Raw genomic sequence first — 13555 nt, 5'->3', positions numbered from 1 at the left:
GACTCACCTCCTCTTTTTCGGTTTCCTACTTGGTGCACAACTTCCATTCACTTTAACCCTTAATGAATTAATCTTTTGAACATCAAGTATGATTTTCTGGACTTAGAATGGAAAATTTTTTTAACGTTTTTGATGTGGCATGCCGGATCCGGCCATAACTTCTGGGCTGGGTTTGGGGTGCTATATGAATAGAATCGATGGTGGAGGTATGCTAGTGATGTTGATCGTAGGGATTTAAATTGCGGTCGCGTTGTGTTTTCGATCGCAGTCGCGTTATTCGATTCTGCGTACATAACGGATGCTTTTAACGTCACTACAGGTATCGCGATCGTGAATTTTTTTTAAAATTTGCACAACTTTATTGTAAAACATAATAGCGGTTTCGGCAGTAGCGGTTTCGAACGGCGCCGCTACCGCTATATTGTGGCCGCTATAGTGATATTAGACCGCTATTTAAATCCCTGGTTGATCGTGACCAGCGAGGTAGTCCAATGGCAACGATACCATGTCAGGAAAGTATCCGCGGAAATACCCTATGTAACACATGTAATATTTTACTTTTTAAAACATAAAAGAAAAAGAATCATGCTAGTGTTTTTTTTGTTTTTTTTTTACTTTGGGTAAGAAGGGAGAAATTCATAAATTCATTTAAGAAATAATTATCCAAAATCCATTATGGTTCAGACTTAGGCTTCAAAAGTTGCTTCGTTGTTGAAAATTTTGAAGAAAAAAAAAGGTTTTTTCAATCTGTGTATATCGTGTGAAAGATCAAATAAAATGTCCATATATCGCGAGAACCGCAATACACTCTCGCTCGACATTCAATCCCTTGCAAAAGTCCAACAAAATCGACTGAGTGACGCTGAGCCCATGCGAAACTCCAACAAAATCGACCGAGTGATGTTGAGCCCTTGCGAATCTCCAACAAAATCGAGTGAGTGACGCTCCAGCCCTTGGAAAAGTCCAAGCTAGGACCATCATTACTAATGTTGGTTGAAAATGACCGCATAAAAGTGATTAATCGAGTGTCTTCTTCCATGAGATTTCGTTAGAGGGAATGCAGGTGGCCTAATGCATTACCTACAAATGATGAAAAATATAATGACAAACTATTATGGCTTTCAAGTATATACACCTAAATTAGAATAAGTCATTCTAAAATGTTGTAGGCCAATTTTAGCCCATTTACATCAAAACCCAATTTAGCCTTACCTAACCCACCAAAATTAAACCTAAAACCCAAAATTTTAACTACCCAGAGCCCAATTTACATCAAAACCCCAATGGCCCAAACCCTAAGCCCAAATCAAAATAAAAAAACCTAGCCCACAACTTAAACTTTTCTCAACTAGCCACTCCTTTTCCACCACCAACTCCACTAGCCACACCTTTTCCACCACCAACTCCACTAGCCACACCTTTTCCACCACCAACTCCACTAGCCATTCTTTTTCCACCACCAACTCCACTAGCCACACCTTTTCCACCACCAACTCCACTAGCTACTCTTTTTCCACCACCAACTCCACTAGCCACACCTTTTCCACCACCAAATCCACTAGCCACACTTGCTCCATTACCTACTCCACTAACCACACTTGCTCCACCACCACTTGTACTTACAAATGAAGACATAAACAATAAAAAAATATTTTGTAAATAGCTATATAGGCCTTCTCATATTTTGTATATGGGGATTTTTTTTGGAGAGTTTTGGGAGAGAAAGTTATTGTAAAGGATTTTGGAGAGGTTTCTTTTAAAGTAATTAAGGAGAAGAGTTATTGTGAAGGCTAGTTTTTGAGAAGCTAGTTTTTTTTGAAGATTAATCAAAGATCAAAGCAAAAGAGGTTTCTTTGTCTATTCTCATTTTAAGTTCTTTGTTTACTTATTGTTTTCCTTTTAATCTTATTTTGTTTCTTTTATACGAAAGCAAAAAAAATAAAAGGAGGAAGCTTACCCATTTTACCGAAAAAGTTTTTTGAGGTCCCATTGCTGATGTCTGGTGAGTATTGGTATGATCCATGACCGGACGATGGCCGACCTTGTGGTAAAAATCATCCACCTTCTCCCTCTCTCTCCTTTTTGTTTTTATTATATTTCTTAATATTATATTATATATATTCTTTTAATATATTAGGTATATTTTAAATTCTATATTACGTATATATATATTTTATACTATTTTATGTATATATCTTTAATATTATATTATTTATATATATATATATATTTTACATGTTATCTTATGTATATATCTTAACTATATTATGTATGTATTTTAACACTATATTATGTACATATTTTAATATTATCACGTATTTATTTTTTTTATATATGTACATATTGATGTAGTATTATTAATAGTATTGATTTTAAACATCATTATTATTTCTAATATATATATATTATGTACATTTTTTTATTTCTATTTTATTTTTATTTGTCAATATTAATTATTATTATTCTAATATTTTGATATTTTGATAATTTAATATTTTATATTTTATATATTTTATTATTCACATCATTATTCGCATTTTTTTGACAATAATATTCTTGGATTTTTTTACTATCATTTTAAAACTTTTTACATTTTAATTTTAAGAATAAGGCAATGTACCGATTTTAACATTAAGTCATCGATTTCATCGCTATGTTGGGTGAAATTAATCGGCTCGTGTTAAAAACGGGACGTCCTTCTAAAAAATAAAAAACTTGCAACTTCTCATTTCCTTCAATCGGATCACACTTAAATGTCAAATTGAATTCGTATTTTGAAAATCAAGACAACATGTGTTTAATAAGATACCAATTTTGGGCGTCATGAGGGTGCTAATACCTTCCTCGCAGAATCGACTCGAACCCTAAATTTTCTCTCGGATTTTAACGTAGACCTAAACTTAGCCTTTTATTTGTTTTAATAGGAGATCTAATAGGTGTCCGATCACACCTAGGAAAAAGGATCGGTGGCGACTCCCTGTTTATTTCAAAAATCAAACGTCAAATTTCAAACTTTTTTTCAATAAATCGCCACAATTAGCGACCAAGCGAAACTAAATTTTTTACGTCACTACATTTGGCGACTCATTGGGGACCTCCATTTTGAGAGTCGAGTTGAATTAAACGCGTGTTGTCAAAATTTTCAAATTTTCGTGTTCAAATTAATATTTAATCATGATCCTTAAGTTTTGTTTTGAAAAATCATACATATGTATCTCCTAATTTGTTTTATCTTTCGCTTTAGTTTTGTAGTTTTAAAATAAATGGAAGGATTGCAAGTTTCTCCCACACCGTGCACTTGTATTTTGCATGACATAAGCTCTCTACCCGGCTCTGTCCGTTTAAGTGAAAGTAAACGCTATGCCTTCGTGAGTTAACTCGTCCCTCCATGCAAAGCTAGTGAATACTTTGGGTTACATATGACTTATGCTTTCGTGAGTTAACTTGTCCTCCGCATAGGCATAAGTAAATGTAATCCTCGAATAGAACTCGTGAGCTGTGATGGGTTATGACCGAGGCTTCGTGCTAATCTTAACAGATGATAGTACGAGCAATTCGAGCACTGCTCTAGAACCAAAACCGCATATAGTGAACCATACGAGCCACCCAACTAGAGCCATGCCGAACCTCCACTCGCTTAGTAGTCACCAAATAAGTACACGGAAAAGCACATCTTACCTTCTATTTCTTTTACATTTGTGCTTTCTAAGCAAGGAATCGAGTCCATTGGACCAAGTAGCTTAATTTGTTAGATTTTCCACAGCTTTTTCTCTGTTTATATGTGTTGCGCTAACCAAGGTCGTTTATGCAGTATTTTTATTTTTCATCATGCATCGAAGGCATCTTGTTAGGAAGGTGTTGATTAGAGATTGGTTGCCAAAAACGGGTTTCTAATGGAGGAGTCAATTATACGAGTGACCGAAACGTTGTGTGTAACGGCCTAATTTTCAGTGGTGTCGGAAATGGTGATTTGAGATCACTAAATTCGACAAATAAGATTGAACAAGATAGTAATTTAATATTTATGAGTCAAGTAAGAATTTAGAAGAATTTGTGAAATGGTGAAATTAGTGAATTAAAAGAATTTATTAGGTCAAACGGGTCAAAAATGAGGTATCGAGACCTCAAAGTTGAAAATCGAGCTATAAATATTTTTATAAATATTTATGGAGTGTCATTGAGTTAGTATTAAAGTTTAGTTAGAAAATTTTAACGTTTGGATGGCTAATTAATTGAAAAGGATTAAATTGAAAATAGCACAAAATTTGTTAAATTGTGAGTAAATAGCTTAAGTATTTAAAAGATGGATTTAAAGAGCAATTAGACCCAAAGGTTAATGGCTGGACGGTTTGGGTATGAAATAAGCAAGAAAACAATGTGAACAAGGGCAAAATTGGAAATAGATAAAAGTTAATAGTTAAATAATGATGTAATTGAAAAATCTAGACATTTTCTTCATAATTTCTCAGCCAAAACGCCATATAAGGTCTGGAGAAAGCTGGTTTTTCATATTTTTACATCATGTGAGTCTAATTCTTGCTTTTTCTTGATAATTTTATGTTTTTATGACTTTTACAATTAGGTCCACTTGTAGAATTCATTAGTTTTTGATTTTATGGGTGAAATTGGAAGTTACCCTGGATGGATAAGGAATTTTATGATGAATTATTATGAAATTTAAGTTCTAATTTCATATTAAGGTGGTTTTATTAAGTGATTTTGATAGGAAATGATATTTAGGACCTAATTGTGAAAAAGTTGTGAATTGAAGGTTGCTGTTGAAATTCAGAATATAAAAGGTTTTGAAATAGTTTATAATGATAAAATAAAGTGTTAATTGAGAAAAATTAGTTCAATTGATGGGTGAATTGAGTAGGGACTAAATTGTGAAAATCAAATTTTGGGGTAAAAGTACAATTTCAAAATTTAAACAGTATAAATTGTGAAGTGAAATAGAAATCAAATAAATGCTAATGAGTAGAAATATTTTATATTATAGATCAAGAATCCAAAGAAGAACGAGGAAAAGAAAAGTTGCGGAATAGTCCCAAAATTTCAATATCTTCTACAAATTAGCCGAGTAAGTTCATATGGTTGAAATTAGATGTTTATTTGTGAATGATTGAAGTATATAATGTGTTATTATATACTGAATTTGTTGTGGGATTGTATAGATTTTGTTAATGAAAGAATAAATGTGGAAATGCAAATTAGGAAAACGCAGGATTGAGTAATGCGTTCAGATCGTGACGTGTGATGAATTGATGGATAAGACCATGGTTGTTCCATGGCAAAGTGTAAAATGTAGGTATGGTATCATCCATACTGAGTTGTGAAATGTAGGTATGGTATTATCCATCTTGAAATGTGAAATGTAGGTATGGTATTATCAAATCCATTGAGTTAAGAAATGTAGGTATGGCATTTCCCATACCGAGTTGAAAATGTAGGTATGGTATTTCAATGAGGAAAACCATACTGAGTTGTGAATCGTGGCATTGAGCAACGACGTACTCAATTTCGTAAGCCGTTGTAATTTGATTATAAGAAATAAAAGAGAAGTGATCCAAATGAAAGAGATTGAGTAGTTGTTATTGTTGAGCTCAACTATGTGAATTATTATAACAATGGTTGTGAATCGCAGAAACTTTAGTAAATGTTTTGGTATTGTTTGGAAATATTATGTTTGGTAAGCATTACTTTTAACCTATGAACTTACTAAGCTTCAATAAGCTTACTTGTGTGTGTTTAATATTTTTATGTAGATTGACTTGAAGTGAAGTGGGTAGATCGGATCAACACAACAAAGCACACTATCCAGATCAATTCCGGTAGCTTTTGTTTTATGTTTGAAGATTTATATGGCATGTATAGAGTTTGAATGAATTGAAGTAAAGATGTTATAAACTAGTTAACAATATTTGTACTAAAATAGTTTTCGGTAAGTAGCAGTAGTTTGACTTTTAAAAATCACTAAAAATAGTATAAATGGAATTAAATAATGAATAAATTATGGAATCGAATCTCGATGAGTCTATTTTCATATGGAAGAAGCAAAACAGGTATATGAGCTATATTTTATGAGATGTTTAAATTTTTGTGAAACAGGGCCAGAGCAATTTCTGGATCCCTGTTCTGACTTTGGAAATTCACCATAAATTTTACAAAGATAATTAGAAGTCATACTTTATATGTACAGATTCCTTATTGAGTCTAGTTTTATTAGAGACAAACGGCATAGTCATTGAAGCTCTGTACAGAGAGATATCTAATTTGTAATACAAAAGGTCAGAGTAGTCAAACCCTGAAACAGGGGAGATTTTAAATAATAAACTGTACTAATTGGCTTGACCAAAATTCTAGAAAAAATTGGTAAGTAGATATATGAGTATAAATTCAGAGAAAATTTACGGATTTGGATTTCGAGTTTTATAACTCGAGATATGAATTATTTAGCAACTATGACACAGTTGGACAGCTTGTCCTGAAAGTGTGATATAAATTGTTTGAATTTGTTTAAGTGCTCAAATAAGTTTAGTAATGCCTCGTGCTCGACTCCAGCGACGGTCTCGGGTAAAGGGGGCGTTACATTTATTGGTATCAGAGCCTGGTTTAGTCGATTCTCGGAACAAATTTGATGTGTAAAGTGTTTAAAAATACATGCCATATAAATCTGTGATAGTGTGATGTGAATGATCCGATCTAATTACTAATTTTTGTTATAGATTGTAAAGATGTCTGATAGACCCGATGGTGCTAGTCAGGAAGAGGAAGTTAATAGTAGAATTCAGACTTCTGAGCAGGGAACAAGTGGTAATGTCCCGATTTCTTTGATGAGAGAGGAAGAACTTAAAATATGATTTACGGATTAATGAATCAGTGGTATCATGAAACAATACAAGGAAGAAGTCAGCACAACAACCTCCTCCTCCCCCCTCTTTGTACCACCAGTTACAACCCCGGTTGCTCCTCCTTTAATAGATGAATCTAGCAAAGAACACCAATTGAAAAACTCGAAAGTTTGGAGTGAAGAATTCGAGGAGATCGGACGATGATCCGGTTAAAGCGAGTATTGGTTAAAGAGTTTGAGAGAGTTTTAAACAGATGATGTGTTCTCCGGAGGATTATTTGGGATGTGCAGTTTCACTATTGAAAGAAGAAGCGTATAATTGGTGGGAAACCATTGAGGCAGTGGTACCTGCAGATAAACTTACCTGGGAATTCTTCCAAAACGAATTTAAGAAGAAGTATGTGGGAAAGAGATATTTAGATAAGAAGAAGAGAGAATTTTTTGATCTTCGACAAGGGAATAAAACAGTGTCCGAATATGAAAGAGAATTTGTGTATCTTAGTAGATATGCTCGGGATGTTGTACCGACAGAGGAAGAAATGTGCATTAGATTTGAAGAAGGGCTTAATGATGAAATCAGAATGATGATTGGAGGTACAGAGATTCGGGAATTTGTGATTCTCTCTGATCGAGCTCAAAAGATGGAAGAAGTGTATAACAGAAAGATGCAAAGAGAAAGAAGAGGTAAAGAGGTATACAAAAGAAGTTTCTCTAGACCAATTTCGACTTTTTCGCCAAAAGTTCAGAGATGATTTCAGTCGACTGTTATAATCCCGAACGATCGAATAACAAAGAAACGACTCAACAAGATGTCGGAGTAACTAAGAAACCAGCAGCTAGTGTTAGTAGTGTGCAAAATATTCGAGACTTAGATGTAAAATTGTGGTAGATTTCATATTGGTGAGTGTTGGGGAAGAGCCGAGCTTGCTATAAATGTGGTGGAACTGATCATTTTATTCGGACTGTCCTCAATTATTAAAAGAAGATAGAGAACAAGGGAGAAGCAAGTAAATACTCCTCGTAAAGGTAAACGTTCAGTCAAAGTAGTGCTACTGGGACTGTTCATTCGAACGAGATCTGCTGACCCGATCGAGACAAGAGTACCTGACGTACATATGCTATCCCGCAAGGGAAGAAGCTTCGCTCCGGATGTGATAGCTGGTAATTTCTATCTTTTGATGATTCTGTATGCTTTAATTGATCCCGGATCTACACATTCATATATTTGCACCGCATTAGTGTCGTAAAAGAAAATGATGTTGAGTCCATCGACCTTGAATTGCAAGTCACTAATCCACTAGGGCAAAGTGTATTGGTTAATTTAATATGTCGGAATTGTCCTTTGAAAATACAAAGTCGTGAATTCTCTGCTGATTTAATGTTGTTACCTTTCCGAGAATTTGATGTTATTCTTGGAATGGATTGGTTGATTGAACACGATGCCATAGTGAATTGTAGAGAAAAACGGATTGATTTAAAATGTCAGAGGGGAAATAGTTTCAGCTGAGTTTGGGGATAAAAAGAATGATGTCGATTATTTCAGCCTTTTACATTTCGAAAATTGATTCGAAAGGTAATAAAGCATTTCTAGCTTATATTCTTGATACTCGAGGTTCGAATTGAAGATGGAACAATTGTCGATTGTTAATGAGTTTCTTGATGTGTTTCGAGGAATTACCGGTTTACCCCGGATCGTGAGGTTGAATTCACAATTGATGTAATTCCTGCACACCCAATATCAATAACACCGTATAGAATGGCACCGGTGAGTTAAAAGAGTTGAAGACACAGTTGCAAGAGTTATTGGATAAAGGGTTCATCAGACCGAGTACATCACCTTGGGGAGCACCTGTCTTATTTGTGAAAAAGAAAGATGGTTCGTTGCGATTGTGTATTGATTACAGGCAGTTGAATAAGGTAACAATTAAAAATAAATATCCATTACCTCGTATCAATGATTTGTTTGATCAACTGAAAGGTGCTGCAGTGTTCTCAAAAATAGACCTTAGATCTGGGTATTATCAGCTGAAGGTTAAAGAGTGTGATGTGCCAAAGACTGCTTTTCGAACTCGGTATGGTCACTACGAATTTTTGGTAATGCCATTTGGTTTAACGAATGCCCCTGTTGCATTTATGGATTTAATGAATCGAATTTTTCAGTCTTATTTGGATAGATTTGTGGTGGTATTTATTGATGACATATTGGTCTATTCAAAGACGAATCCGAACATGCACAAGACTTGAGAATTGTACTACGACTTTGAGAGAAAAACAGTTATATGCGAAATTTAGTAAATGTGAGTTTTGGCTTCATGAGGTTGGATTTACGGGTCATATTATATCGGTGAAGGAATTCGTGTGGATCCAAGTAAAGTTTGGCAGTGGTGAATTGGAAAACACCAAGAATGTAGCGAAGTCGCGAAGTTTTCGGGATTAGCAGGATACTATCGCCGTTTTGTAAAGAATTTTTCCATGATTGCTTCACCAATGACTCGTTTATTACGTAAGAATGTTGAGTTTATGTGGTCGATGAATGTCGTGAGCTTTGATCGATTAAAGAAAATGTTAATGAAGCTCCGGTCTTAACTCAACCGTAATCGTATACCGTATGTTGTGTACAAGATGATGCATCTTTAAGTGGTTTGGGTTGTGTGTTAATGCGATCGGAAAAGGTAGTGGCTTATGCTTCACGGCAATTAAAACCACATGAAAAGAATTACCCTACACATGATCTTGAGTTAATGCAATTGTTTTTGCCTTAAAAATTTGGAGACACTATTTATATGGTGAGAAGTGTTATATGTATACGGATCACAAAAGTTTGAAATACTTAATGACTCGAAGGAACCGAACTTAAGATGAGAGCGGTGGTTAGAGTTCTTTGAAAGACTATGATTTGGTTATTGACTATCATCCAGGAAAGCTAATGTAGTTCTTGATGCATCGAGTCGAAAGTCATCCTTGTTTGCACTTCGGCAATGAATGCTCATTTGGCTCTTAATGAAGAAGGTGTTGTATTAGTAGAATTGAAGGCAAAACCAATGTTTCTTCAACAAATTCGAAGTCGCAGAATGAAGATCCAAAATTGGTTTGAAACGACAAATGGTTCGGGATAATTTAGATTCGAGTTCAAGATTGATGATGAAGGTATATTGCGCTATCATAATAGGATTTGTGTTCCCAATAATTCTGATTTAAAGAATGATATTCTTTCGAAGCACATAATAGTATGTATTCTATTCATCCGGTAGTACAAAATGTATAGTGATCTGAAAAAGACATATTGGTGGCTGGTATGAAAAGAGAAATTTCAGAATTTATTGCAAAATGTTTGATTTGCCGCAAGTTAAAGCATAGCATCAAGTGCCAACGGGTTTATTACAACCCATTATGATTCCCGAATGGAAGTGGGAGCATATTTCAATGGATTTTGTGTCGGGATTGCTGTGACTCAGAAAGAAAGATTCGATATGGGTGATTGTTGATAGATTGACAAAGTCAAGACACTTTATTCCAAATCGAATAGATTTTTCACTTAATAAGTTAGCGAATTGTATGTGTCGAGATTGTGAGACTACATGGAGTTCCAATATCTATCATTTCGCATCGGGATCCGAGGTTTACTTTAAGATTTTGGAATAAATTGCAAGAAGCCTTAGGCACCAGATTGAATTTTAGTACAAAGATTTCATCCTCAAACAGATGGACAATCGAGCGAGTGATTCAAATTTTAGAAGATATGTTAAGATGTTGTATACTCGAGTTTGGTGACAGTTGGGAAAGGTATTTACCGTTGGTGAGTTTGCTTACAACAATAGCTATCGGTCTAGTATAAAATGACACCATTTGAGGCTCTTTATGGTAGAAAATGCAAGACTCCATTGTGTTGGTCTGAATTGAGTGAATCAAAATAGTTGGGGTTGATTTGATTCGAGAAACCAAGAGAAAGTCCGGATTATTCGAGATAGTCTAAAAGTCGCTTGGATCGTCGAAGTCATATGCGGATTTAAAACGAAGAGACATAGAATATGCACGTGGGTGATCGAATATTTTAAAAGTTTCACCATGGAAAAGGGTGTTACGATTTGGTAAAAGGAAAATTAAGTCCGAGATTCATAGGGCCATATGAAATTGTGGAAAGGGTTGGTCCTGTGGCTTATCGTTTGGCTTTACCTCCGAACTTGAGAAGATTCATAATGTGTTTCATGTGTCTATGCTAAGGCAAGATAGGTCGATCCTTCACACGTAATTCCCCATATCGAAATTGAGCTTCAACCAGATATGACTTATTCGAATAACCGGTGAAGATTTTGGCTCGTGAAGTTAAGGAATTGCGGAACAAAAGAGTACCATTGGTTAAAGTATTATGGCATCGACATGGTATGGAGGAGGCAACCTGGGAAACAGAGGAGTCAATGAGATCACAAGATCCAAATCTATTTTCAAGTAACAAATTTCGAGGACGAAATTTTTAAAGGGGGGAGAGTTGTAACGGCCTAATTTTCGAGTGGTGTCGGAAATGGTGATTTGAGATCACTAAATTCGACAAATAAGATTGAACAAGATAGTAATTTAATATTTATGAGTCAAGTAAGAATTTAGAAGAATTTGTGAAATGGTGAAATTAGTGAATTAAAAGAATTTATTAGGTCAAGCGGGTCAAAAATGAGGTATCGAGACCTCAAAGTTGAAAATCGAGCTATAAATATTTTTATAAATATTTATGGAGTGTCATTGAGTTAGTATTAAAGTTTAGTTAGAAAATTTTAACGTTTGGATGGCTAATTAATTGAAAAGGATTAAATTGAAAATAGCACAAAATTTGTTAAATTGTGAGTAAATAGCTTAAGTATTTAAAAGATGGATTTAAAGAGCAATTAGACCCAAAGGTTAATGGTTGGACGGTTTGGGTATGAAATAAGCAAGAAAACAATGTGAACAAGGGGCAAAATTGGAAATAGATAAAAGTTAATAGTTAAATAATGATGTAATTGAAAAATCTAGACATTTTCTTCATAATTTCTCAGCCAAAACGCCATATAAGGTCTGGAGAAAGCTGGTTTTCATATTTTTACATCATGTGAGTCTAATTCTTGCTTTTCTTGATAATTTTATGTTTTTATGACTTTTACAATTAGGTCCACTTGTAGAATTCATTAGTTTTTGATTTTATGGGTGAAATTGGAAGTTACCCTGGATGGATAAAGGAATTTTATGATGAATTATTATGAAATTTAAGTTCTAATTTCATATTAAGGTGGTTTTATTAAGTGATTTTGATAGGAAATGATATTTAGGACCTAATTGTGAAAAAGTTGTGAATTGAAGGTTGCTGTTGAAATTCAGAATATAAAAGGTTTTGAAATAGTTTATAATGATAAAATAAAGTGTTAATTGAGAAAAATTATTTCAATTGATGGGTGAATTGAGTAGGGACTAAATTGTGAAAACTGTAAATTTTGGGGTAAAAGTACAATTTCAAAATTTAAACAGCATAAATTGTGAAGTGAAATAGAAATCAAATAAATGCTAATGAGTAGAAATATTTTATATTATAGATCAAGAATCCAAAGAAGAACGAGGAAAAGAAAAAGTTGCGGAATAGTCCCAAAATTTCAATATCTTCTACAAATTAGCCGGGTAAGTTCATATGGTTGAAATTAGATGTTTATTTGTGAATGATTGAAGTATATAATGTGTTATTATATACGAATTTGTTGTGGGATTGTGTAGATTTTGTTAATGAAAGAATAAATGTGGAAATGCAAATTAGGAAAACGCAGGATTGAGTACGTTCCGTATCGTGACGTGTGATGAATTGACGGATAAGACCATGGTTGTTCCATGGCAAAGTGTAAAATGTAGGTATGGTATCATCCATACTGAGTTGTGAAATGTAGGTATGGTATTATCCATCTTGAAATGTGAAATGTAGGTATGGTATTATCAAATCCATCTTGAATTAAGAAATGTAGGTATGGCATTTCCCATACCGAGTTGAAAATGTAGGTATGGTATTTCAATGAGGAAAACCATACTGAGTTGTGAATCGTGGCATTGAGCAACGACGTACTCAATTTCGTAAGCCGTTTCGTAATTTGATTATAAGAAATAAAGAGAAGTGATCCAAATGAAAGAGATTGAGTAGTTGTTTCTGTTGAGCTCAACTATGTGAATTATTATAACAATGGTTGTGAATCGCAGAAACTTTAGTAAATGTTTTGGTATTGTTTGGAAATATTATGTTTGGTAAGCATTACTTTTAACCTATGAACTTACTAAGCTTCAATAAGCTTACTTGTGTGTGTTTAATATTTTTATGTAGATTGACTTGAAGTGAAGTGGGTAGATCGGATCAACACAACAAAGCACACTATCCAGATCAATTCGGTAGCTTTTGTTTTATGTTTGAAGATTTATATGGCATGTATAGAGTTTGAATGAATTGAAGTAAAGATGTTATAAACTAGTTAACAATATTTGTACTAAAATAGTTTTCAGTAAGTAGCAGTAGTTTGACTTTTAAAAATCACTAAAAATAGTAGAAATGGAATTAAATAATGAATAAATTATGGAATCGAATCTCGATGAGTCTATTTTCATATAGAAGAAGCAAAACAGGTATATGAGCTATATTTTATGAGATGTTTAAATTTTTGTGAAACAGGGCCAGAGCAATTTCTGGATCCCCTGTTCTGACTTTGG

The 13555-nt window shown here is 34.0% G+C and overlaps 1 long non-coding RNA gene across 1 annotated transcript; it reads left to right on the top strand.

Moving 5' to 3' along the window:
- Nucleotides 1-4448: 4448 nt before the first annotated feature.
- Nucleotides 4449-13201, top strand: LOC128283408 (uncharacterized). The gene is made up of 3 exons (XR_008273746.1): nucleotides 4449-4523; nucleotides 12409-12490; nucleotides 13176-13201. It is a non-coding gene; the product is annotated as an uncharacterized LOC128283408 (long non-coding RNA).
- Nucleotides 13202-13555: the final 354 nt, after the last annotated feature.

Source organism: Gossypium arboreum, chromosome 11, assembly GCF_025698485.1.
Source record: "Gossypium arboreum isolate Shixiya-1 chromosome 11, ASM2569848v2, whole genome shotgun sequence".
In the NCBI taxonomy this organism is placed as follows: Eukaryota; Viridiplantae; Streptophyta; class Magnoliopsida; order Malvales; family Malvaceae; genus Gossypium; species Gossypium arboreum.
This window is presented reverse-complemented; position numbering and strand designations above follow the sequence as displayed.